General features: G+C 39.6%; 1 long non-coding RNA gene across 2 annotated transcripts in view; it reads left to right on the top strand.

The window, feature by feature from the left end:
• LOC128312768 (uncharacterized) overlaps nucleotides 1–27,565 on the top strand; it is a 498,949-nt gene that overhangs the window by 313,809 nt on the left and 157,575 nt on the right. For both annotated transcript variants that reach the window (XR_008292452.1, XR_008292453.1), the window contains one exon: nucleotides 19,240–19,302. This is a non-coding gene — a long non-coding RNA (uncharacterized LOC128312768). The remainder of the gene's footprint in view (nucleotides 1–19,239; nucleotides 19,303–27,565) is intronic.

Here is a 27,565-nt window from a genome sequence, read left to right as displayed (position 1 = left end):
GATGAAAATTGCCCACAGATACCTGGTTAGATTCCCAGAACCAGGTCTCTTGGCTTCTAGTACAGCATCCTCATACCCATTAAACAAACAATTAGGGGGGAAAAAGATTCATAGTATATGGATCTGAAGAACTGTCTCAAAAATTATCCATCTAGGATCTTAGGCTACAGATTTACCAGCGCTGGTTGTGGGAAGGTAAAAGCCACCTTTTGCTGAGCAATCACCTACCTAATCAAATACGAAATACGAATGGGTCTGATGACCTGAGATTCCCCTCTGATTTTGTTCCCTGTCTGGTTCAGGTACAAAGGGAAGTTTAGCAATGAAAGGAGAATTTGCTGTTGTGAAAAGAGACGGGGTGGTATTTTAGGATGTATCTTGGGCCGGGGCCGGCATTTTGCTGCTTCTACTCACTTCCCTTTGACCCTTGCCTGGTCACTTCCCCTCTTAGAGTCTCAGTTTTTTTTCATATTCTAAATAGAAGGAGTGGAGCGAGCTGGGTTCTGGTCCTCTTCCCACTCTGCCATTCTGTGAGGCTGGCTATGGATAAATGCTAAGTAGCTGGTCTGTGCACAAGTGTTTCATTTATTATTAGCTCATGCTCCAGCCAGGAGGTTCTATACTGCCAAAATTCTTTTCATACAATGCATCTCTTTGAATGACACATGGATAGCTGTTAAACATGAGTGTAATGTGAGAATATGCGTTAAATTAGTATAAAAACTGTATGCCTCACAATTTCCAGATGCCAGAGTCTCGTAATGTTGTCATTTTTTCTTTTTTCTGTTCAGATGTTCATACAAACGGAAGGCAAATGGGTGCGGGAAGCATCCCCCAACAGCACATGCCTTTCGACTTGCTTCTACCAGCTTGTTCCTGGGGGTTACATGCTCTCTGTGGGCTCACCAAAGTAAAACTGTCTTTCAGAACCTCGCGGCCCCGCGGCAATGCCTCCCTTGTGTATTGCTTAAAATATTGGCTCCTGTGTGACTTCGAACACTCAAAGACACAGACTGCCTGGTGGTAGGTAGTGTTTACCCAAATTAGAGAAATTCAACTCTGAACTGTTCAAGTTTCAAGCAATCAGTTCCAGTTGGTACACACACAATTCCAACCTTAGGAACCTGAAGAGAATATGTGATTTGGGGAGCGAGAGTTGCTGGTAGGCGCTTAAGTCTCAGTCAACACAAAGTATACATAAGTGCCAAAGCTGAATATTGATCAGGAGGTTTTCTTTTGCCTACTTCATATCAGCTGAGATACTTAAAGGCTGCCTTCTTTTATCAGGGAAGAAAAAATATGCAAACAGTCTAAAGAAAAGATTAAATCTCCTTTTTATGGCATGAGGAAGTTATAAAGCCGTAATAGAAAAGCTATAAATTATCATTATCTATAAAGTCATTGTCACTTTCATCTTTTCATTAAAGATGAGACCAAATTCTTTTGTTATGGACATGTGGGGAGGAAATGTGCCTTTCCTTCTAAACCTTATGTAGCTTGGCTGAGCTACACAACTTCAACAGGCCTGGTTCGTGTTGTGCTCTACACATTTATCCATCAAAATAGAATGGGATAGTGCCCTCTGGAGGTGTTCAGTGGGCCAGCCCTGACCAAATCTGAACGCAAATATGGGATAAAAGGAGAGAGAATCAGCACAAATATGTGAATATGTAGATATGTTATATAATTTGATCATTATGAGAACCCAGTGGAATATTCAAAGACAATGAGACTCAAAGAAATAAACAACTTGCTCTAGTGGGAAGGTGGGCTAGCTTTGGTGACAAACTACCTTAGAAGCTCAGGATTTTTACACAATAAAGGATCTATTTCTCACATCATATTCTAATTGGATATTTAGCAGGTGGCCTTCCAAGTAGAGATTCAGGGACCCAGGTCCCTTCTGTCTAATGGCTCCACCATCTTATGAGCTCAGTGTTCTGAAGAAGAGCATCTGTGTTAGGTCCATAGAAAAAAGAGTGAAAGCTTTGAGAATCTTCTGGAAAATTCTAAGTAAGCCAGGCTAAAGTGGCTGGCCTGTATCACTTCTATTCCCTTTCCATTGATCAGAACTCAACCATATGGCCTCTTCCTACTGCAGGGGAAACAGAAATATAGTTTTTCTGCAGGCCCAGGGGAAAATGGGTTTGCTAAACATAGTGCTTTGTCTTTGCCACTTGCCAGAAGAATTTCTGAGAACAGAGATCCCTTCTCTGTAGCTCCAAATCCTGTGATCTTTCTGCTCCACCAAGCTGTGGCATTCATCTTCTGAATGACTTTTGACTGAAACTATAAGAATAGAGTTACATACTATAGTGCTTGAGGACAAAGAGAGAGACTTAAATGTCATCCGGAAGTTCCTAAAATTCCTTATTTTTGCTTATATGGGCACAAATTTGAATATTTGACTGACTTTTCCCAGCTCTCACTCATGTCTAGCTTAGACATTACCTAAGAGTTTCTTGAAGTTATTTGGTCTGGCTGTATTTCCAATGCAAGATAAAATCTTGAGAAGCTTCTTGTCCCTGGCAATTTCCACTTCTTTCTCTAAGGCTTCATCTTTAAGACTGTAGCTACTTCCATTGTTTCAACTATAAACACCATGTGGTTGACCTACCCACACGTATTCTCATTATCTCTTTCCCACTCTCTCCTGACCTAAGGGGCTTACACCCAACTGCCTACCGATCACCTCGTCAGCATCCCACATGCTCCTATGGCCAACTTGTATAACAGTGAATATTCTTTTCCCCTCTCAAAACATGTCTCTATTACCACCTTCTAGTTACTTAGGTTGTTGAGTTGTGATTTATCTGCATCAGTAGATCCAGGTTTTATGGGAACTGAAGCTTTACAAGTTAAAAACAAAATTAATGTTTACTCATTTTTGAGAGAGAGAGAGAGAGAGGGAGAGAGCACAAGCATGAGTGGGGGAGGAGCAGAGAGAGAGGGAGACAGAATCCAAAGCAGGCTCCAGGCTCCAAGTTGTCAGCACAGAGCCCAACAGTGGGCTGGAACCCACAAACCGTGAGATCATGACCTGAGCCCAAATCGGACACTTAACCAACTGCACCACCCAGGTGCCCCTGAAGCTTTACAAACTTTTTTTTTTAATGTTTATTTATTTTTGAGACAGAGAGAGACAGAGCATGAACAGGGGAGGGGCAGAGAGAGAGGAAGACACAGAATCTGAAACAGGCTCCAGGCTCTGAGCTGTCAGCACAGAGCCCGACGCGGGGCTTGAACTCACAGACCGTGAGATCATGACCTGAGCTGAAGTTGGACACTTAACCGACCAAGCCACCCAGGCGCCCCACAAATTTTTTAATACAGCATTATGAATACAAACTAGGTTTAAGAGTAAATATTTAGAATGAGGAAAGCAATTGAAACAAGTTACAGATTAAAAATACTGATGCGTGCTATAGTCACATTCATTAAAGTAACTCATAATTTTTATTGGTAACTGCCTGATACAACTCTGTAGTGTTTTTTTTTTTATTTTTTCTTTCTTTCTTTTTTTTTTTTTTTTACATTATTTGGCCCTCTAAAGAGAAAAATGAAGATAGCTTCGTCTTATTTCTATCACTGTTGGTAGCAGTTTGTTTTTGTTATTGATATCTTTGGGCTCGTCAGCTTCTCAACTCATTGATAATGTCATGTAAACTTGAGGAATTTTTTGGTCAAGTTTGAAAAGCTTCTGTCAAAGTTTTTTTGCAGCATTTATATTTTCTTTCGAAGTGATTTATGGTAAATGTCCTTTGAATTGACAACACTTGTTAACATTGGTGGAGTCCTTACCCTGTCCTCAGAAGGGGGTCTGTACAAGTCAGGGGCCCTGAGTTTGTATTTCATTAGCATCATAGTAAACCTAAACTTCTTTACCTGTGTTCACCCTCACTCCCTTTTCTCACAAATCATCAGTTGCCAAAGTACTTTCAACACTTTCTCCATGGTGGATTTTTGTCTTCGTTCCACTGGCCTTTTAAAGACTGTGTTACTTTAGACAGGAACCCTTGCAAATGTCTTCTACACTTTCCACCTAAGGACTTTGCCTCCTTCTTGTCATTCTGAAAAATAGTTCCAAAGTAATCATTTCCATTTTTTAAAACACTCTTACTTGCCAAGTAAAGTTCCAAACCTTTTACCTAATTTGCAGTCCATGTATAATCAACTCGTCTTTCCAGTATGGTCTCCTATGATTTCACTCTAGAGGTTTGGACTTCACCCAGACAAGGTTTACTAATGTGCCACCCACTCCACCTTGAACATGACTCCCCCTTATTGAAAGAATAAAATGGTCAGTATCTCATAAGTGCCTGGCCTTCCAGAAGGGACCAGGGAGCACACACAATAATTAGAGAATTCAGATGGTCCTTCCTTTGGTTTCTCTCCATGATCCTTACCTAAAACCACAACATTCTAAGTATTATACTTCCATAGTATAATTTAGTTTCCATTCAGTAGATCACAAGCTCCCTGAAGGCAAAAGGGTTTCGTCAACTTTATTCATTGTATATCCCCACTGCCTCCAAGAGTGCCCAAAATACAAACATTTCTTGAAAATGCTGAAATATTGACCATATTTGCCTGTGAGATTTTGTGAAATTACTAATAGGGTAAAGCCTGAGTTTCTTCATCTGTAAAGTAGCAATTATCGTAGTAAATATTTCATACAATTATTGTGAAGATTTAGTGATTTAAAATCAACTAAAGCTTTTAGCAGAGTGCCTCACACACAGTAGGTGCTCAATAAATATTATCTAACATTTTATTTTAATTAGAACCTACACGCAGGAGTGCTAAGAAAGCAGCAGCATGGGATCGTGCAAAGAACTTGAGAATTTGCATCCCCGAGGGGCCTAACTACCTCTGGGTTTTTGAGGAATATCCTTTGATTTTCTGAGCCTCAGGTTGATGTATATGCTCAAGGAGAATAATGAGAATAATGGGATGAAATGAGGTCTTAAAAAATTTATGCAGTCCTAAAAATACCATTATTAGGACAGATATTAGGGTAAGAGGACTGTGTCTGGGCCCCTCATAGGCAGCCAGAGTACCTGCTCTGCTGTTTGTCCAGTATAGAGAGGGCATTGAGCTTTCCCAATTACATGCACAGTGGAAGCAAAAAGTATCATTGTTTTAATTGTAAACTCGAAAATGTTTTTATAAAATGACATCGATGATTAACGCTTCTAATTTTGGAGATAAAAAAGAAATCCGAAGGTAATTATTTGAACTAATTTTACCAGACAGGAATTAGATTTTAAATTTGTTTTATTCCTAGCCAACTTTGCTCCTAGTATAATCCAAGATTTTTTTTTTTTTCCCTCTTCACCTACTTGTTTTTAAGGGGTGGGTAGAGAGCCTGTTTTCCTCTCTGGGAAAGACACAGGCTGGTGCCAGAGGGTGAATGAAGCCAGATTGACTAGAGGTTTCGGAGCCTTTGAAACATGGCCAAGGCCAGATTAGAACTGGAATAGGAATTTCTCTAAGCTGCAATAAACAATAAAAATCCAAAATAGAAACTACCATTGTGATGCAAACAGGAAAGCAAGCATGATTAGCACAAAGCTGTTCTGGAGGGAGAAAGCTGAAGTAACCAGGAGGTCTTGGTGGGTGCGACATTGATTCCATGGGTGGGTATCATACTTAGTCATGTAGCAGCCAGTAGTTATGGCCAGACCCCATGAGGGGGAGCTGGCCTCAAATCCCAGCCCAAACCTTTCATTTTTTTGGGGTGATGTTGGTGTAGGGGTCATTGTGCAGTGCTGGAGACAAAATCCTGTTATCACAGGTAAGGCACGACATCTCTGCCATTGGGAAAAAAGGTGAATTGTCTTCAGGTTAATAGGGAAAGAGAATGACAACATTTGTTAAGAGACATTTAGTATAACCCTTATGGGCATGGGCTCTGGAGATGGGCAAATCTGGAAAATATCCTGGCACCACTCTATAGGAGCCACATGATTTTGACCGAGTTATTTAACCTCTGAGCCTCCTTATTTGTTCTTAAAGCATGAGGATGATAACCGCAATACCTCACTGGGCTGTTGCGAAGATTGAATGAATTAATCATGGAAGGCACTTGGAAATGCAAGTCACTGTGTAAGTTCTTCACCCGAACTACCTACTTCAATCCTTGCAACAATTCTATGTTTTCCTATACCCATTCTATGGAGGAGGGTAGACTGAGGGTAGACTGAGGAGGGTAGACTGAGACTTCTACCTCAGTTGCTAATAAGATGTATTGTGCAAGTCTTCAAGAGGTTGCTGTAGTGAGGGATATCTCTGTCATTTTAGAGTGGGGATGAGGAACTGCAAAAGGGCGGGGGAGGGGGGAAGGAACATTGGAAGAAGAAGGAGTTCTCCAAGACCACCTCATGGAAACATTGACTCTGGCTTTTTCCCTTTCTGAAGAAAATTTAGGAGTTTTTTCCCATTGGATTCCTATTTCCCACCTTCCACTCGCCCTCCACCAGCCCTCTATCACAACCGTGGCTCAAGACAGTTCTAGAACAACAAGAACATTGTAATAGTGTTCTTCCAAAGAGAAAGCGCACTCTATAGATGAAGCAGGTGAAACTAATGAACCTGATTATGAACAATTATGCTAAGGGCGTCATTTGAGTTATTGGCTTGTAAGCTTTCTGGTCTGTTTAGAGGCTTGCTGTATTTTAAGAAGTCCATTGTTCGTAAGAGATTTCATAAGACTTCAGGAGCTGTAAGGATGTGAGGTGTCGTCTGAACAAGCCTCCATGGTTGACAGATGAGGAAGCAGAGGCCCAGGGAAGGAAGGAAATTTCCTGAAGTTCACACAGTTACTTCAATGGTAGAGTCCAAGGCAAGTGCTCTCTACATTGTTCACCACTTCCTCCCCTTTCACCAGAATGAACTCTTTGCAAATCCCACAATACAATTTTCTCAAGACCCTTTGCTTTGACATACAACACATACTAATCTTGGAATCCCAAATGTATTGCTACTTTTTTGCGTTTTTGTTTGGCTTGGTTTGGTTTGGCTTTGCTTGTCACCTCCTGGTCCATTTTACTCAGATCAAACATCATCTCCTCCAAGGAAGCTTAACCTCTTATATGCTCCTACAGTAGTCCCTGATTATCAACCCCACAATCTGATTTAATTATGTTTGTGTATATGTCGGCCTTTCCTAGAGGCAAAAGATTGTGTCTATGTTGTTTATCGCTCTATTCCTTGTGTCTGGCATTATGACTGGCAGGTGGCCAAAAATAGGTGGAGGATCAAAAATACTGGATGAATGGATAGATGGGTGGCTAGATGGATGGATGGATGGGTGAATGGATGGAGAGATTGGTGGATGGATGGATGGATGGATGGATGGATGGATGGATGGATGGAGAGATGGGTGGATGGATGGATGGATGAATGGGTGAATGGATGGAGAGATGGGTGGATGGATGGATGGATGGATGGAGAGATAGAAGCATGGATGCATGGGCAAATATGGAGAATCTCTCTTGAAAATAGGGGCAACTGGGTGGCTCAGTCAGTTTGGCGTCCAATGTCAACTCAGGTCAAGATCTCACAGTCTGTGAGTTCGAGTCCCGTGTCAGACTCTGTGCTGACAGCTCAGAGCCTGGACCCTGCTTCAGATTCTGTCTCCCTCCCTCCCTCTGCCCCTCCCCTACTCATACTCTGTCTGTGTGTGTCTCTCTCTCAAGAATAAATAAACATTAAAAAAATTAAAAAAAAAATAAAATATATGGAATTACCTGAAACCCTCTACAAGGCTCAGGTAACATGAATCCCTTCATCCATCCCACAGCATTGCCTTATAATATTCTTTGTTACTGGCCCAACATATGGTTCTGTTATGTTTCTAAGAAGAGGCAGGGAAAGGCATGTTATGATCAAGTAGCAAGTGGAAATCAAATGCCTCTTCACTGTGAGATTTGGTTAAAAGCTTTCAATTCTCTATAGGTATTTCCTCTCAATACTTTTTCAGTTTGTGTGTGTGCGTGTGTGTGTGTGTGCGCGCGCGTGTGGCTATACTCACTGATTTATCCCCTTCAACCAAGAAAATAGGAGAAATGTTCAGGAATCACAAATAGACCCTGGGATAGTCAGAAAGTCAGAAGTCACATGTGCCTTCATGTGAAGGCACTGTCCTAGTTTATGGGGAGTCAATGAGGTCTGGACAAGCCCTAGTGGCTGCTTTGGTTAAATACCACCTTGATTTAAAAGCCCTGCTACTGCGAATGCCATGTGATATATGCAGTTCCTCAGCCTTGCCTACATTTCAATTCTGAGGCAAGGAAGAAAGAATGCTTCCAGGTTCTTTGAATGATGGAATAGTAATAGACCATTGCATTTGGACTTTTAAATTTACCATGATTTTGACTTTCTTTCTTCTGTGCATCTTCTATTTTGTAGTCTAATTAGCTCAGAAGGTCAAAGTTGAGATACCTGTCTTGACAACCAAAATGTGGAGCAATGAATTCATGACAAAAGCGAGGCCTGATATTCATTGTATAGTAAGTTTACAGGTCTTTGATTCATTCATCCCTCTGACAGTAGTAATAGGAATCTTGAGTGCTATCATATTTCCTTCACGGCAAAGATTATAAAGGGCGAGAGGAATTACACATGCTTCTGTTCCATCTTATCAGCACTCAGACAAGGCCTACAAATGTGTATAATCACAATGAGTTTCCAAAGGTGCCACCTTGGTATTTTTGCTCATTCAATTCAATGTAACAGACATTTATTGAGCATCTATTAAGTACTAGGCACTGTACCTGGTGCTAGAGATAGAGAAATAAGTAGATACAGTCATTGTCAGTAGAAATAGAACATAGAGGCATGTTCAGTTGGTTTACATGTTAAGTAAAATTTGGATTTTTGTAGCAAGTGGATTCAGATAGAGTTGTAATTCACCTTTGGTACTAATTATTTATGTAATTTTGGACAAGTCAGTTTACCCCTGGAGTCTTCAGTTTCCTCTTCTATAAACAGTGCCATTTGAGCCCTTCTATTGGAAAATTATATGCTAAGGATTAAACTGCCAGTTTGAGAGTTGAGAAGTCTGGGTCGAGAGTCTGAAGTAATAGTCAGTAATCCCCACTCTTGAATCAGCGTATATGTAGCGCGTTGTTTCTTTGGAGTATCATGGAAAGCAGCATCCTTCCTGTTATCACCATTTCATGGGAGACTCTAAGAAGACATTCTCACCATAAGTCTGTGTCAGAGACTTTTACACCATTCTTTGGAAACCTATTTAGGTGGGGAGGAGAGAAAATCAATTGCAACACACGAGTAGTTCTTGAAACCATTTCTCCTCTCTTGATGGATGTTTTCCACAGTAAATTTGGAAATTTGTGGTCAATTTTGGAAAAATGTGGTCAGTTTTAGGGAAGTTGAAATAGTAGTTGTTTCCTTAGCATGTACTAAGTGAATCATTGTAATGAATGGGTCTGTTTTTCAATTGTTTACGACAGTCACACTGAATACTGTTAACTATTCATTAATGATAATTAGAGTCTATAAGTGAGAGGTTGCAAGTGTAGCACCTGCAGCATACTTATTAAGAATCTACCTGTGCCACTTACATATCTGATTACACTCTATGGAGGTAAAAGTTCTAAGACAAATACAGTGGTTGTATGGCCATCTAACATTCACAGAGACATGCCTATGATTCTTATTCCAGGGCTTTCTGGGAAGATATTTTCTTCCTGCTTATTGAAAAAAAAATTCCCTATAGTTCCCTATATACTTAGATTCCCTAAGTATTACAATAGAAGATTAACTAGAGAAACAATGGGTTTGGTAGACAGAAAACAGGCTTCAGATTCAGCCAGGCACGAATTCCAGTTCAACTGCTGAGTAATTGAGTGACTGGGTAAGTCACTTAACATCTCTGAGCCAATTTTCTCACCTGTAAGATAAGGACAATGCTAGTACCTACCTCAGGGGCTTTTGGGGAGGATTAAATAAATGCTTTTGTGAGAGTGCCTTGAAGGGTAACAACATAGAATACAAACAAATTAGAAACAGAGAAAGGTTTACAAATGAGCTGGTAGTAATAAATTCATTAAAACTTCATACACAGATAGTAAATTCTTTTTGTTATTAAGAATATGCAACCGGGGCACCTGGGTGGCTCAGTCAGTTAAACATCTGACTTTTGCTCAGGGCACGATCTCACCTTGTGAGTTCGAACCCGCCACGTCCGGGCTCTGTGCTGACAGTTCAGAGCCTGGAGCCTGCTTCCGATTCTGTGTCTCCCTCTCTCTCTGTTCCTCCTCTGCTCATGCTCTGTCTCTCTCTCAAAAATAAATAAATATTAACAACAACAACAACAACAACAACAACAACAACCAAAGAAAAGAATATGGAACCAACATTGACTGTTGAACTGGCCCCACCAAGATTTGGCTTTGATGGGAAGCGACTCCGATCCTGGGTTCTTCAGGTGGAGAACAAAGCGTAAGGACAAACTCCCTTGACTTTTTGTCCTTGATCTTGGTCTTCCTTTTCAAAAACTAAGAGAGAAAGGCTAAAAATACACATGTGGCCCCTAGTGGTTTCTTCTTCCTCTAATCCCTAAAATTTTCACCCAGGTGATACAACCTAGCTCCAATTAGGCTTCTCAAACTGCTGTGTAAGCAATAGAGTAGATACTGCTTTTCCAGGCATGGCCCAGGAGTTACTACAAGTAGCCATTTGTTGCCAGGCCATGAGATAAGCACAGAAATTGAGAGTAAGTGTTTAGTGTCTTTATAGCAATTTGACAGAGTAGCTTTGTTTCTGTTGAACCTAATAATATAAATTTTGAATTTGTATTCTGATATCTTTTAAATTTAATTTTTCTAGTAATTCATTTTTTACACTTTACAGCAGCATCAGACCATGACAGATTATAAATTATTTTTAAAGACTGAATCCTTCAACCCGGACAACAAGAAAAGCCCAGCCATAAAACACCACAGACGTGTTGTTATTCAGGCTTTGCACTATCTAACTTCTCGGGTTATTTCTTTTCCTGTTCCAAATAGTGCGTGTGGAACTCAAGTTTAAATTAGATAAAAATCTTATGATACTTCAGATTTATATTTTGAACACAAATAGAGAATGTCAATAGTGTCCCGCCCCTGGGGATGACACTGGGCTGGGTGTCCTGGGGAATACCAGCCCTCGTGAGGAAGTAGAGGAAATTCATATAACTTACAAGGTTGTAGGAGAGATAAGATATGCCCACCATTAACCATCATAGGAAACAAAGGGTGGCAGTTGCCAAAAGCGAGATATGGATAAAGTTATGGGAGAAGTCAGATAGGAGAACGTACTTCCTGTTAGTAGAAGGAGAATGAAGAAAAGACAATGAAAATGGGATAAATGTAACCAGAGGCCACGGTCAGGAGGACTCCAGCCCCCTTAAAAGTAAGTGATGTCAACACTAACCCTAGTACGTATGAATATATGAAACATGTCTCCGGGCTGGTTACTTTCCATTTTAGAACATGAGGGTTGAGAGAACCTAAGGAGTCACTTAGTTTAAATTTCATATTTCACAGAAGTATAAAACAAGGTCCAGTTATTTGTCTAAAGTCAAATAAGAAATGTATCCGATGGGAAAAAAATGTGCTTTATGTCTGCCTTACCAATATGAAGACCATGCCCACTGGACTGGAGTAGGTTTTTTGAGCTTCATTGTAAGGTGATCATTAGCACTTAAAAGATATTTTTAAAAAGATAAATATTGCAAGATATTTGCAAGGCAGTGTGATATAGTAGAAGGAACATGGAATTGGGTTCAAAATCTGACCCAGCAAGTTGTGATTTTGGACACATCAGTCAACCTCTGGAATAGGTTTCCTCGTGTCTGGAATAGGTGTTATAATTAGCACTGGCAAGAGATTAAAATACAAGATATGTACTTAAGGAGATAGCATAGGACCCAGAGTGAAGTGGACCCTGAATGTGCATTATTTAGGGTCTTCCCGATCGAACACACCCTTTCCATGGGACTGTCCTGCTTCTCTTCTCTGCTGAATTCTCCACCTCACTGCGTTTGTGGCAGCATGGTCACAGCATATTCTAAACTTGTGATTATAGCCACAGCCAAGATAGGAGTTTTGGGAGGAGGACCACATACCTTCAGGAACTAGCTTATTCCTTACAAGAAGGATGTGTATGTGTCCAGTTTCCTATCACCATAAGATGAGGGTAGGGCTTGTTTGGCATGAATTCAGTGTTTCACCTGATTGACCACTGCCAATGCATCCAGTCACCCACGAGGCATAAAAATAGGTCTTCTCCTAAAGCAGGAGAGCTGAAGGTTCAGACCACCGTTTGCAAATATAAGGTGGGCTTTCAGCAGCCCCAAAAGCATTGCATTCACCGCATCCCTTGTTTTGGTCCTAATTATAATACTTGTCTGGGGAAGTTTTGTTTGCTACTTAACTTGTAATTATAACACGTAGACACTTTTCACAGGTGCTATGGCAGGAAATGACCTGATAAAAACCCGAAAGCCTTAATTCGCACCTGAGGGAAACATAATACCCGTCTCAAGATACTGTGGAGGAAACTTACACCCCCTTCATGGTCCCCATCTCAGGCCAGGGGTAGAGTAGGAAGAAGGAGGACCTAATGTAGTCACTGGCACATGCTTTACCATGCATCAGAGCCTACCTTTGCCTCAGTGCTGACCCAGGGCTCCTGCCTTTTAGTGAGCCACCTTGCTTTTAGGAATGTGTGTTGATTAAGTGCCACAGCTGGGAACATTGTTGGGTTTGTCATGATGAAGTTTAATGTTCAAAGTCATCCTTTGAACCTTACATTGAACTCTTGAGGGTGAAACCTTGAGAAGGTTCGTTTATGTGACAGCTTCCTCTCATTCTCCTTACTATTGTTGGCAACACCATCTATTACCCTGGGAAGCCATTCCCACTCATGTAGGATATCCTGTTATGTGCCCAAATGCTGTCTTTATAATTTTTGCACTGGCCACAAATAGAAGGGGAAGGAAATGAATATTTATTAAGAGCTTACTTGGCATCAGACCTTCAACATACATTATCTCATTTAGGCTTCATAACAATAGGATGAAGTAGAGATTTTTATTCTTATTGTTCTTATTAAGGAATTAAGCTATATCACATTGGTGCAATTTGCCCAAGGTCACACAGCTGATAAATGACTGAGTTGAGGATAGAATCCATGTTTCTAACTCCAAAGTTGATCTTTCTATTCCATCATGCCATTCCCTAAAGATAATTCCTTTTGGGTAGCAGCAAACGTGAACAAATTCGCTTCCCCTCACTTGACGTATATTCACATACATGTAACTAAGCACATAGTTATATGTATTTATTACTGGTTAGGATCGTAAGATAAAGCACTGAAATAAACAGATAGAGTTCCTCCCGTAACGATTTGACAAATAGATAAACATATATTCAGATATATAAGTATTTATACTCCAGGGTGAAAAGTAATATAATGGGGGAAATTTGAGGTTACAGGAGAGCACACAGAAGAGGCACTTAATTCACAGTTAGGGAAAGCTTCAGGAAGAACTCACATCTTAACAGAAATCCTTAGGAACTGTAGGAGATAATATGGAGGCAGTTGGACAGAGGGGTCAGTAAATGCACAGATCTAGAAACAAGAGGAATTCTATGCATTGGGAGAAGTGAAAGTTGTTCTACATAAATTGTATGGGAAGAATCATTCACCAGCATTTCACTGCCTCAGGCCACTCCCAGCCCTTAATGTACCAGATATTGGGGATGAAAAGATGAAAAGATGAATAAAGCCATGGTGCTTCTCTGTGGGGAGTGTAGAGTTAGAAATATTCAAGAGGCAGGGGCTGCTAGAGTGAAAACAGAAGCTACTTTATAAAGTTGGAGAGGGCTAGAGATGAAGTCAGAGAAGACATCAGAAAGGCTCTGAAGACTGAATAGAGTTTTGAAGGTCAGGGTCAAGTTCAAGCAGGAATCCACTAGGTAGGGAAACCAGAAAAGTACATTCCAGAGGACATGGAATGTTCAGCGGGAGACGGGTTGGGATGCTTTTCTTGGAGTTGACAAAGAACTCATTAGTCATCTCCCTTTCTGTATTTACTTGAATACATTCTTCATCAAGTGACAGGAGGACACAAGATGATATCAGGATATTCTTACTAGAAGTTGTAATTCCAATCCATTGAATGTTCTTTGTTGACTGGAAATGGTACAAAGAGAAGCTTGAGGAAAATAAGCTTTGAAAGGGAATAAGTTGTCTGGCTACACCAGCAGATAATGGACTTGCAGTCAATTATCACAAGATTCCAGACTTCATAAAAACCAAGGATTTTGTCTACTTATCTTCCTGAAATTTCCTTGTTCCCAAACCTAGCACAATGTCTGACTCATACGAGGTGTTCAAAATATTAATTGAATAAATAAAAGAGTAAGAGGTATTTTAACCATGCTGAGGTTGAGTTTCTCATCTGGAAAATTTGGAATGACATTGTATGGCTAAACACATATCTGGACTTAGCTGGAATTTGAATTACGTGCTACCACATACTCCTTGTTTCTTTTTGGATACATCGTCTTACTTCTAGTGAGCTTGGGGTGTTCATCTGGAAAGTGGAGTTGACATTAGCTCCTCACAGGGATGGTAAAGGTGAAATTAAATAAAGCATATTAAGTGACTTAGAATAGGGCTACACACATGGACATTTCTTAGTAAACATTAACTAACATTATAATAATTGTTAAAAGGTGATTTTCAAAAAATGTGTAAAATCATGACTCTCCTACATATGTAAAAATAAATCCATTTTAAAGATTTCATTTAACTCATTAATTAGGGAACTAGTGAGGTGTTAAAAACGAGTCCAACAGAGATTCCAAAGACCAGAAATGTTTCTCTATTAGGAATGTTAAAATGAAAGTGCAAATGGAGGAAATATTAGTCTCTTCTGGAGTAGGGGAGGAAACTGGTTTTACTTCCACTAGATATAACTGACAAAGTTTACATGTATATGGACAAGAATCGCATTGCAATGCTGTCAGTTAATCTATAAAGCACAGAGTTGTAAAACAGCTCCCATAGAAGCATAATTAAGTAACTTGCAATAATTTTTATAGATGTTGTATAGTTTTCCATCGAGGTAGAAATTTTTCTTCATATTACCATTATTACTATCTACCTGAGACTATTAACACAGCAGTTGTAGAGCTGTGATGTGAGGTATGAGCTCATATGATGGTGTTATGTAATGAGAAGTGATTTTCCTCATCTCTTCCTGTTTTTCATACTGATACTTTTAGTATTTTTATACTATTATTCCTTTTTTTGGCATATGGTTAGAAGTTAGTTACATATTTTATTTTCATGTTGGTAACAGATCAGTGTAAAAAATCAGTCAATATAGAAATGCATAAAAACAAATAAAATTATCAGTAATCTATTGCCTAAAGATAACCATTGTTTAAATGCAGATGCGTGTGTGTGTGTATACACACACACACACATATATATACATATATATATGTGTATATATATATATATATATACACATATATATACATATATATATGTGTATATATATATATATATATATACACATATATATATATGTATACACACACACACACACACACACAACTGACAGATACAAAGTGCCACTTGGTCTTATGGATGTCGAGAAATCTCTGAGTCTTGATGCTCCCCAACAGGCATTGTCTCTCCTCTGAGAACCCAAAAGGAGGTGTTAAATTAGAGGAAGGACTGGAAAAACAGCAAAGGACAAAAATGTGAGCATGATCACATTCAGTCCCATGGAATTGTCCCCTGGTTTGTATTGGTCCCCTTTGCACTATATGCCTGTCTCCTTCTTAGATATGTCCTTCTCCAGGTAGCTCAAAAGCTCATTGAGGAAAAGGACATCTGATTCATCTCCCTATCTCTTGTGACCATCCAAGTGCCTAACACATGACAGATACTCAATTAATGAATGAGTGAATGAATGAGTATAGTGAGGTAAATTTCCATTCACAACTCATCTGCTAATGAGCCTGGTCAGAAGGATCTTTCCCTTCTATATCTGCAGCTTTTGTAGGATACCCACCACCAACCCAATCCCTCAGACTAGGACTCTCCCATCTTCTGTACCACCTCAATCTTCCACTTCCATTCAGTGGTAAAGTTCTATGGGTGTGGCTACCCCACACCGTCAATCTTTTCTCACCCTCCCACCTTCCTTCCACTCCTGATGCTCAGAGCTTTCTTACTTTTCTCTCTGACTATAGCAACAGCCCCAAGGGGTCTCCGGGTTGCTGTTTTCAATTCATCCTTTACCAGTGGCAAGGGTGATCATTTGAAAACTCAAATCTGACATTGTGTTTCCTTATTTAATGTTTTATGAATAATCCATTGCCTATAGCTGTAGCTCTCAGAGTTACATCAGAATCACCCAAGTAACCCATCAAAACATGGATCACTGTTAAGTCTCATAGTTTTTGATTCAATAGGTCTAGGATAGGGTCCAGTACTTTCCATTTCTAAGTTCCCAGGTGATCTTGATCCTTCTGATCTCGGGATACACTTTGAAGAACCACTGGCTTGGGGTGATAAGCCAAATTCTTTAATGAAAATTTCACTGAGGATTATCTAATACTTATGCTATACCAAATATTATACTATACTTTGCTCAATTCATCTATTACTTCTACATCCTTTTCTCTCACCTCAGGTACATACAGCCTTCCTTTCAACCACACCAAACCATACATTTCCATGTATTCCCTATTCTTCCCCAGTTCTGCTTGAAATATAATGTTCTTCCTCATTAACCTTAATCTGTCAAAATTCTACTTATACTTAAAGGCCCAATATAGACAACTAAAATTGCCTCTTGAAAGAATCATAGCCCATTTCTGAATTATCCCTCTTCCCAAACACCCAGGTAGACTTAGAATCACCGGCAATTTTCTCTGTTTACATTTCATTCTGCCCTTTCCATGACATCCTAGATTAGAGATATTTATTTTTGTGTCAGTGTACTTAGATTAATTATAAGCTCCTGGAAGCTTTCTTTTCTTTCCTTTTTCTTGATTTCTTGATTTCTTGGTTTCTTTCTTGCTTGCTTGCTCTCTTTTTCTTTTAAAATCAGGAGAGCCCAGCAAATAACTGAATAAATGATTCCCATTAAATATTTATGGAATTTAGTTGAATTTACGGGGCACCTTAGTTTAAGGAATGGGCTATCAGATCAGCTCCTAATATTGTTCATTGCTGGACACATGGGCACTTGGGGAAAGATTAGGTAAATAGTTGGGTGATCATTCATCTGCAAAAATAGATTTACAAGGGAACATTTTTTTATTCTGGACAGACAGTCATAACCAGTGCTGGTTTTATAGGAGCAATACATATATAAAAAAAAAAGTCATGAGAGCAAACTGGTTCCTTCATACTTACATTTAGGTAGAGGGCAAAGGTAAATACAAGTACTACTACTGTTAGTAATATTTTCACATATGAACACATATCACTGTTAAGGTTTTGATATATGCCAAGCCCTGTTACAAAAATAAAATAGAAGCTATTTTATCTAAAACAATCAGGAATTTTCTCACATAATCAAAAAGAGTCATTGTTTGCAAAATTATTCCATAGTCATCAGTTTTCTTAAGTGTTTCTCTGAATTCCTTGGGATTAAAATCTCCTATGGTGTCATGATCATATTAATTTTTCTCTTTTTCAGTTGTTAACATATCTAAGCCAGATCTTTGTAAATATCTTTCAATATGTTCAACCAAGTCACCTCCTTGAACCTTTTGTAATATTCACAACTTCGCCTCAAAATTGATTTGTATCATTCAACTGAAGCCTTCTTAGACAACTCATAAAAATGAAAATATATCTTAGTAATTAACTTTAAACATGTAGGTCACCTTTTTAAAAAGTTTATCTATTTATTCTGAGAGAGAGAGGGAGAGCGCAAGCTAGTACAAGCGGGGCAGGAGCAGAAAGAGAGGGAGAAAAGAGAATCCCAAGCAGGCTCCGCACTGTCAGCACAGACTTTGACGGAGGGCTCAGTCTCATGAACCATGAGATCATAACCTGAGCCGAAATCAAGACTTATTGCTTAACTGACTGAGCCACTCAGGCACCCTTGGATCAGCTTCTCTTTTACCATTTTTTTGGTGAAGGGCTAAGGCTTTACGTTCAGATATGAGTCCAAAACAGTCATCTTTTATTCATAAGCTACAACCATAGTACATTAATACATTCATTTATGACTTTTGTTTCTGCTTCAATGGAGAGAAAATGTGAAGATTATGAACTGCAATCTGAAGGTGAAACCCCTCTAGAGTTCTGTTTTTCCCAATTTAAAAAAAAAAAAAACTTTTTAAATGTTTATTTTTGAGAGAGAGGGACAGACAGACAGACAGAGACAGAGAGACAGAGCACAAGCAAGGCAGGGGCAGAGAGAGAGGGAGACACAGAATCAGAAGCAGGACAGCTCAGAGCCTGATGCGGGACTTGAACTCATGAACCACGAGATCATGACCTGAGCCAAAGTCAGACACTTAACTGACTGAGCCACCCAGGGGGCCCTCCCAATCTTTTACAATGGTATAACACATACTACTTTGGAGAGGCTTGCCTTTATCACCTCTTCCAAAACAGTAACTTATTTTTATAGGAATAAAACTTTTTTCTTTACAAAATCATATTTGATGTGTTTACATAGCTTTTTCTGAATCATTAATTCCATTAGAATAAACAAGTTTGGGAGTCACTACAACTGATTCTTGGCACATATAAAATTTAACTGCTAAGAACGGAAGTATATGGGAGTCCTATAATTGGCCTACTAGATGCCAGAATCAGATTACTGTGGAACTCACTCAGAATGGTTTGAAGAGACAAGTTGATACTGGATACCAATTAGGAAGTTGGTGAAAAGAATGCCCACTATACTTTGCAGGTATACCTCACAACAGATCCTATGAGGCTGATACTACAATTTGTGGGGGATTTCACCGTCTCTCTTCCAGTGTTTCTGAGCAGGCCATTCAATAGGGGTTTCTGTCTCCTTGGAAATATTAGAAGCACTCTACATTCTTGGTTTTCTCTTCCTACCTACTCATTCTTCTCCAAGGGATATAGAATGTATAATCTGATTGGCCTGGAGTGATTGGCAGAGGGGCCCTGAGTACATGGAACCCACCTCTCTTCTGCATTTTCTATTAGATTCAGCGAGCTCCCAGAACACGCAAGTCTTCCTCAACTGGACAGTGTGAGTTTCTTCCCAAGGTAAGAGAGCCCAGGTGTCTGGCTTTGCCAGTCTTGAGTTTATTCACATCTGGGTGAGGTAGATGGAGACCTCTTTGGCTTGGAGCCTAAGCAGAGGTGTCTTTATCCCTGATTTACTAGCAACAGTTCACTCTCTATCACACACTTTGTTTGGAGAACTTGGAGGGAAGCAAGTGTGACTAATTTCATAAAATGCCAAACTTGTTCTTATTTTACCCACCATCTTATCATAGCTTAGATACATGATTTTACTCTGAAAAATCCCAAAGAGGTAGGCACTACAAATATCCTAGCTTTATGGATGAATTTAAAAGAAGAAGAGGTTAGATGACTGGTTGAGTTTCTTATAGCTAGTGAGGAGGGCCGATTCTTTAGTCTGTTATTCATTTATTCAACACTTTGGTATTGAACATTATTCGTGCAGGTGATATATGAACAAAATAGTTATAGTCCCTCCTTACATGGAGTGTGTAACATAGAGAGTAAGAGACATATTAGGTCATCGCATAAATAATTATATAATTACAAGCTGTAATAATGTCTTTAAAGCCCATTCTCTTAACCATTATACTGTCTTACTTTGACTTAGAAATTTGCTTGTACTGAGATTCACATTATTCGTTTGTCTTTTATTCTTTTATATAAGTATTGTATGATTCCTTATTTGATTGCTTTATGATGACCAACTGATACATAAATGCTCCTAAAAACCACAAGTCCAAGTGATGCATGCAGCATCACTTGGCAAGGTCATAAGGGTGCTGGGGAACCTCTTTGCCACCACTAGTCCCCAGCCTACTACCTGTATTGTCCTTTGACAGGGACAGAATATTTCCTAACATCTAGATCAAGAAGACAGATCCACCCCCCAACAGAAAATGTCAATTGTGGAAAGAACACTTAGAGGCCATCCAGCTAAGCCCCCTTAAGTTACTGAAGGGTTTGAGGAAATGAAGTGACTATCAAAGGATTACCAAGGTTATCCCTACAGGCTCCTTGTCCAAGGAACTGCTTCCTATACCTTTTAAAATGTTAGTTTAAATTCTCTACATATTGAAATTAGCTGAAATCAGAACTATATTCAAGAAGATGTCGTGGGAAAGCAGACTTCTGTGTTCTTTAATAGGCAGAAGAAGACAGGGTATGCGATTAAGGTGGGAGGGGGACACTGGAATAATTTCCCTAGTATAGAACTCGCAAATGAAGACTGATGATTTCTTCTCCTCCTCCCCAGCTTCGACTCTGTGTACCTGGGGTGGTTTATTTGAACACACTGCCTCGTGTGCTTACCGTCTTCATTTGTGATATGGGGACGAGGATAGCATGCAGCCATACCTTGACGAGAATTCGAGAATTCGTTGTGTAATGTACATAAAGGATTTAGCGCAGTGCCAGGCACATATAACACACTCAGTAAGTGTTAACTTTTGGGATTGTGTTGCCGCTGTTGCTATTGTTACATTAGCGTATGATGTTTCAGATAAATTATTTAAAGTTTTAATGCTAGAATAGGAGGGTAGTGAAGAAGGAAACGGGGCATATGTTTTAGCAGAAAGCAGCTGATGTAATTCAATGTTATGCTGCTTCCAGCCTGGCTGATATATACTGCTTTATAAGTTTGTTGTATTTTCTCATCTATTTTAGCACCTCACCTGTGCTTTATGCAGCGTACATGATTAAGAGTCGCTACACACAACAGTTTTCATAATTTGGCAAATGAGTCAAGATTAATTAGTGGCAGAGTGTTGTCTAGACTTGAAGCCTCTTCAGCTTTAATCCGCTTCTCCTTTCTAGACAGTGGAACCAACCAAAACACTGTCTTCATTTCAGCCCCCAACTAAAGCTTTTCAGTTCACAGCGAACTTTTCTTGCAGCCCCATTCAGATCATCTGCCCTCCCTCCCCGGCCTCCCCCACCACATTTCCATTTCCATTTTTCTGACTTTTGGCCCTGCTACTTGATGAAGGCAAAATGTTTTCCCTTCCAATTAGTTTAGTGGAAACCTCACATGTTTGATATTGTAGCAGACAATGTTGCATTATGCTATTGATTTGAACAGAGAAATTCCTGTTCCTGAAGGCAGCCAAAGCACACTCTGAAGGGTAGAGTTACTGAGTTACAGCCCAGAAAGGGAGACCACAAGGGAGGCCAGACTCCATTGAGAAAATGCACAGGCAAGTGTGGCTACACAGGAATGCTCCAGAAAAGATTTTATGGTCAGCATCAATAGATGTGTGTGTTTTATGAATAAGAATAAGTGTATTCATGTTCCTAAAGTGCTTCAAAATCGCTGGCTGAAAAGAGCTCCTAATATTTGCTCTCAGGGCTCCCCCTGACATAATATGCCGTTTTACATGCAGGAAATGGTGAGTTAGCGTTTCCCAGGCCCCCGCACACCAGCGGGAAGTTGTATCTTAATTGTTTAAGGCTCCAAAACTCTGTTTTGTACTATTTCTGCATCAGAGAAGCCTAAAACCAATGGTCAAAAAGTATTTTCAGATCCTCCCCATCTAAAATATGCAGACAGTTGCCAGTTACAAAATAAATTTTGTCTTTGTGGGTAGGGAATTCAAAGAGATAAACGGGCAAAAGGGTAGGAGAAGAACATTCCAGGTGGAAGGGTCCAATGAAAGAATGGCTTGAAGCAAAAGGCACAGTTGTTAGAACATCAACTATAGGCAGCAAATGGCTGAAAACGATGTTGGAGATACAGGGATTTATCCGAAGGGTCTTTCTTGTACTCCAGGTTAGAGCCCAGTCAGTCCAAATAATGGCTCGATGTACATTTTACACCTGTATTACATACGTTTACAATTTACATGATCTCCCAGGGTTTCCTTCTATGAAACTGTGATATCTGTTTCTCTCCTCATTCTTCCAGTGTTCTTCAAATTGTTCCAATATATCTCAGAGCTTGCATTTGGTTTTGTTATTGTTAAAAATGAGGCAAATGATCAGAACAACTTGTAATTGCATTATGTCATTTAATCCTCATGATAACACTGGCAGCAGGCACGATTGGCTTTATTATTTCTACTCTATGGATGAAATCCCTGAGGCGTAGGGATGTTAAATGACACAGGAAGTAGTATAGCATGTTACCTTGTGATATTACCAGTTATGACCATTACATTTCTTTGAATGTCCCCTAGTATTTCTTTCCAGAGACCCTCTCCTCTACCGTTTCCTGTGTCTACTAAGTTACATTGAACTCTCGTCTCAGCTTCAAGTTACAGTGAAATACCCATCTTACCTCTCCTCCTTCTAGATCTGCTTTAAAATAAACTGCAAACCAACCTGATCTTCTACACTGAGACCAAATCATGAATTGTTGAAATCAAAATATGGGGCATTATTATCCATTTCATGTGACATGTTTCAGCCTGACTTGTCTAGGTAATTTTGTTACCCTGCTGTTGTCATGTAGCATGCTTACTATTTCCTCCTTCTCTGTGACCCTCTCGAATTTAAAACCATGAGTTAGCAAGGTCCTAAAGGAATGAGAAGCGGGATTTTTCCAGGAGATGGTGAGGTAACAGATGTACTTCCTAGTCCTTGAGCTGTAGAAGGACAAGGTGCCAAGGCTAGGTACTTGGGAGCATAGCTGTTCTAAAAAATGTAGGCAAGATGAACACCGCACCTCACACTTTTGCCAAAGTTCGTTTTTGCCAACCTCTGAAAAATACTGCCTGCCTTCATTCCGGAGAGAGCCAAACTGCATTTCTGAGCAAAAATGCAGAATCCTTTGACTTCATACTCAGTGCGACCCTTTTTCCCTGTAAATGTGAACACCCCAATCGCACCAACCATTCTGCTACTTTCGGAGTGAGCGGTTACCTCTTCATGGTCTCCAGCAGGTATGAATTTGAGACCTTCTTCATTCACATGCAGGGCATCTTACTGGGTGCTGGAAATATGGCAAAGACAAGGCCAGACCTTTTGCCTATCTTCCAACAACTTACTCTCTGATGGAAATTTAACAGAAAACCAGAAAAATAGAAGTTCTAAGACGCAGTGTTTGGTCAATGTGGTCAGAAATTCTTCTCATTCCCCTTCTTCTGCCTGCATGTGTTTACCTCCTTTTAAAGTTACCTTGGCAAATAGATTTTGCAAGTTGTCTTTTCATGCAAAAGTATGCTGTGAGCCTAAGAAGTCACTTTATTGTCTTGGTTTAGATTCTATTTATACGAAAGTAAATGATGAGCTTGCTATATATGAAGTTTGGAAAGTTTGGGGGTGAGAGGTAATTAACTAATTCTTTCAGCCCTTGTCTCCCCTTTAAATAGGGTAGATTTACCCATCTCGAAAGCAATTTCAGTTGTCAAAACATTGGCCTTCTTCATGGTTTTTGGATCTTGACGACCATCAAAATTTGGCAAGCAGCCCCTACCTGCCTGGCAGGAAGTTATATTTAGTACTGTGTGAAACTTTATTTTCCAGTTTCAGACATACTCAACCCCTGCTGTTGAGTTCCAACACTCACACTTCCAAATAAAGAGAGTTTCTGGAATTCTTCTATGGCTGGTAGATGCTTTGACAAAAGTTCTCACCAAATCCAGAATAACCTGACACCAGCTAGGCCTTCACTGTAGTCTATTGTTGCTTGGCCAAATTAAACAGGGCAGTTCTTTGTCATTACTTTGCTTGTTTGTCAGTCTAACTGATGTGCAAAGGGAGCCTTTTGGCATTTAAAATTACACAATCAAATTTTTGAAAAAAAAAAAAAAAGCCTTGAAGGATTTTAAAGTGAGACTCAGCCCATGTTTACTCACTCGTGTCCCTAACATGCAAAATGGTGCCTCGAAATTGTATTTGAAAATCTGATGTGGTCTTCTCATTCGATCAAATTCAATTCAGTCCCATTGCTAGATTTGGGTAAGAATCCAGAACTCGCCCCCATCCTTTCTTTCCCTGTAGATATGCTTTGTTGCTAAACATTCTTGAGTGGCAGTATGGTGTAGTCTGGGATACCACAATGCACTAGCTAAGCCCTAGCTCCTTCTTCTCCTATCCCAACCCATCCCCTTCTCTTAAGAGCTGTGTAGCTTTGGAAAAAGCAATCAACATTTTTGATCCTTAGATCCCTCGTTTGCAATATACGTTATGGATAGCAAATTACTGGCTGCATTTGTCTCCAAAGAATGATGGGAAGAATGAATGAGATTGTAGATGACTTTTCTAGTAGATGCACTTAATACAGACTTGGAGTAGAGAAGGTACTCAATACACGTTGAATGGTTCCATGGATACATGGATGAACAAATGAGAGCAATAGAAAGGGAAGCTTTTTATGCACTGTAAAGTAGGTCACAGCATTAGTGCTCACTTAAAGAAAGCTGAAGGTCTTGTCAAAGTTTTTTACGTTCATAGTGATTTTACGCGAAAGGGATTTGGAGTGAAGCGTTTCCTGGCGCTGGACTTCTGGTTAGAACACACTTTAGCTAACCAAGATCAGATAGGCCAATGACCATATAACTGACTACTGAGTGGGATTTTGTCTGTTACTCCAATATGTGCCTGTTGCTCCAAATACAAAGCTGTAAGAAACCATTAAGTAACCAGAATAATCACATACAGAAAACACCCTTGGGGGTTCATGGAGAAGCATTTGTGCAGTTCTTCTTTTTCCCACCATCACCCCAGGACCCCACCTGCCTCCCATATCAATTGGTGTAAAAAATGCTCTTTGAGTAAGGGGTCAATAGAGGAGGAATATCAGTCATGAGCTGCTGGAATAGTAGAATGTACAGTAAAGTCTTCTTATGCTTTTCTGAAGCCAAGAGAAGGGAGTAGCTCCATGAGACCCATGCATAGATATTGAATGTCCACTGAGGCAGCTTGCTCTGCACTGGTGTCTACCATATATACAGGTTGGAAGAAGTGGGAGAGGAATGGGGGACCAAGAAAGCATCCTCCACCATCACCCTTGAGAACAAAGAAATGGCTAGGATGCTGGGCTGGGGCCAGAGGACCACAGCATCAAAGGCAGTAAGATGTACAGTCAATAGGGGAACCTGAGGGATTTAAGGGGTCTACTGGTGTGGCTCACATTAGGCAACTGTGGAAGACCTCACAAAGCCTATTGAAGAGCTCACATGGGCCCGCAGAAAGCCAGCTTTGGATCTTGCATAGGATAAGGCCACAAAGAACAGTAGGTGTCACCAAAGAGGCAGAGGCACCAACAGTTAAGGAACATTTACCTCCTTTTTCTCACACTCCTCCAAGTCCCAGCGAGGGCCCCTCAGGCCAAACTACAGAAAAGAAGAAGGTAAAGCAGAAAATGGCCTTTAATCTTTTTAAATGAGAATATAAATCTTTTGGAACTTCACAAGATCATACCGAGGGTTAAGGGGTGCAAAAAATATAAGGTGAATTCATTGGTATTTGTAAACAAGGAGGAGCTATAGAATGGGTTGCCTCAGAAAGAATCCCTAGTCCCCAGTAGCCTGTAAATCGATGATGCAGAACCAGGTTGTGGGCGTTGCAAAGGTAAATGACTTGGGTATCCCAGATGGTCAGTGATGGATCCTTCTCTCCCCAGGTGCCATGTTTTCAATCACTCTGCCTAGATCACAAGGTGGAAGGAGCTCAGTCCTTACCCAGCCCACTGTCCATTTCTGCACTGCCCTCTATATGTTCATCCAGTCTGAGATTTAATAAAATTCAAGGGGAATCAGGCTACCTGAGAAAGACCATCCCATACATGGATCACTCAAGTTCTAGGAATCATCCTTCTCTTTCCATAAAAACTCTCCCTCTTGTTGTTTGTATCTTACACGCTTCTTTCGAACTCTGCATACTGCCAGGCTAAATTAATTAATAGGAACTATTGTCAGTGGCCTGTCTTGAATGGAGAAATGTAGAAGTGTCTGTATAGAAGTTGTAAAATTGGAAAACAGTGTCATCAACCTTAACATCATCAGACGTTTTATCCTTGGACTGACGCTTCCTACTGGAATGTTGAAGTGTTGTTTCACCGGGATGAAGGACATTGACTTTAAAGCTGTTGAGCTATGTCACATCTTCTGGGTGCAATTTTTAAAATCAGAAGTTGGCACATTTTCTCTGTAAAGAGTAGATTATAAATATTTTGGCTTTGTGGGCCACATAGTTTCTATTACAACACTCAACTCTGCCACATTAGTGCAAAAATAGCCATAAACAGTACGTAAGTGAATTAGTATAGCCGTGTTACAATAAAACTTTATTTGCAAAAGCAGGTGGCAGGTTGGGTTTGACCCATGGGTTGGACTTTGCTGACCCCTGTACTAGTAAATATAGCTGCTGAAATGATTAAAGGAAATTTCTTTGGATTTTATCACTTTATAGAACAAATCACACTTGTTCCAGAAAAACATGCAATATAGAGAAACATAAAGAAAAATTACTAGCATCCTCACATAATCACTGTGAAATCAGTATATTTTCTTTCAGCTTTTAATAAGTTGTTTTATACTCTAGGAACCTACCATTTAAATAATTTTATATCCTGCTTCTATCCTTAATGTGACATTGTAAGCTTTCAATATGTTATTTTATACTCTTTATTGGCATCATTTTTAATAGCTACGTAATATTTCATTGAGTAAATGTGCCAGTGTAGAAGCTATATAAGCAACCATTCTCCCTCCATTAACTGTTTAGGTTGTTATTTGAAATAAATACTATAGTGAAGCAGATTTACATATGCTTCCCTTTGTATTTTAAATTATTTCTATAGGTTAGAGTTTAAGAAATAGAATTACTGGATGGAGATTTTGAATGCTTGAAGGCTCTTATTACACACAGCTAAATGACTTTCTAAGGGGTCATTGCCATCTACATTCTCAGCAGTAACATATAACCACACTTGTTTTAATGAATCCTTAGCACACTAGGGCTTAGCGTTAAAAAGAAAAAACAATCTGTGCTGCATTATAGAAAAGGTGGTATCATTGTTTTAATTTATACTTCCTGTTGGACATTTTTCTATGCTTATTATCCATTTATTATTTTCCTTTTTGTGACTTGTATATTCATGGTAAGACCATTTTCTAGCATGATGATTGATCTTTAGGTACAAGCCTAAAGCAAGAGACATTTTCTTAATAAGAGCCATGAATTGCTGAATGCTTACCATGTGCCAGGCAATTATGTATAATTGTATGTGTGTGTGTGCATGTAATATTATTTAAACCACACAATGACATTATATGGCTGCTATCTGAGCCTTTTAATGTAGGCTGATCTCCCATATGAATGGACCATAAAACACAGTTCAGAA

This window comes from Acinonyx jubatus, chromosome F2 (assembly GCF_027475565.1).
Source record: "Acinonyx jubatus isolate Ajub_Pintada_27869175 chromosome F2, VMU_Ajub_asm_v1.0, whole genome shotgun sequence".
Taxonomy (NCBI): domain Eukaryota; kingdom Metazoa; phylum Chordata; class Mammalia; order Carnivora; family Felidae; genus Acinonyx; species Acinonyx jubatus.
Note: the sequence above shows the minus strand (reverse complement) of the source record. Positions and strands in the feature narration are given on the sequence as shown.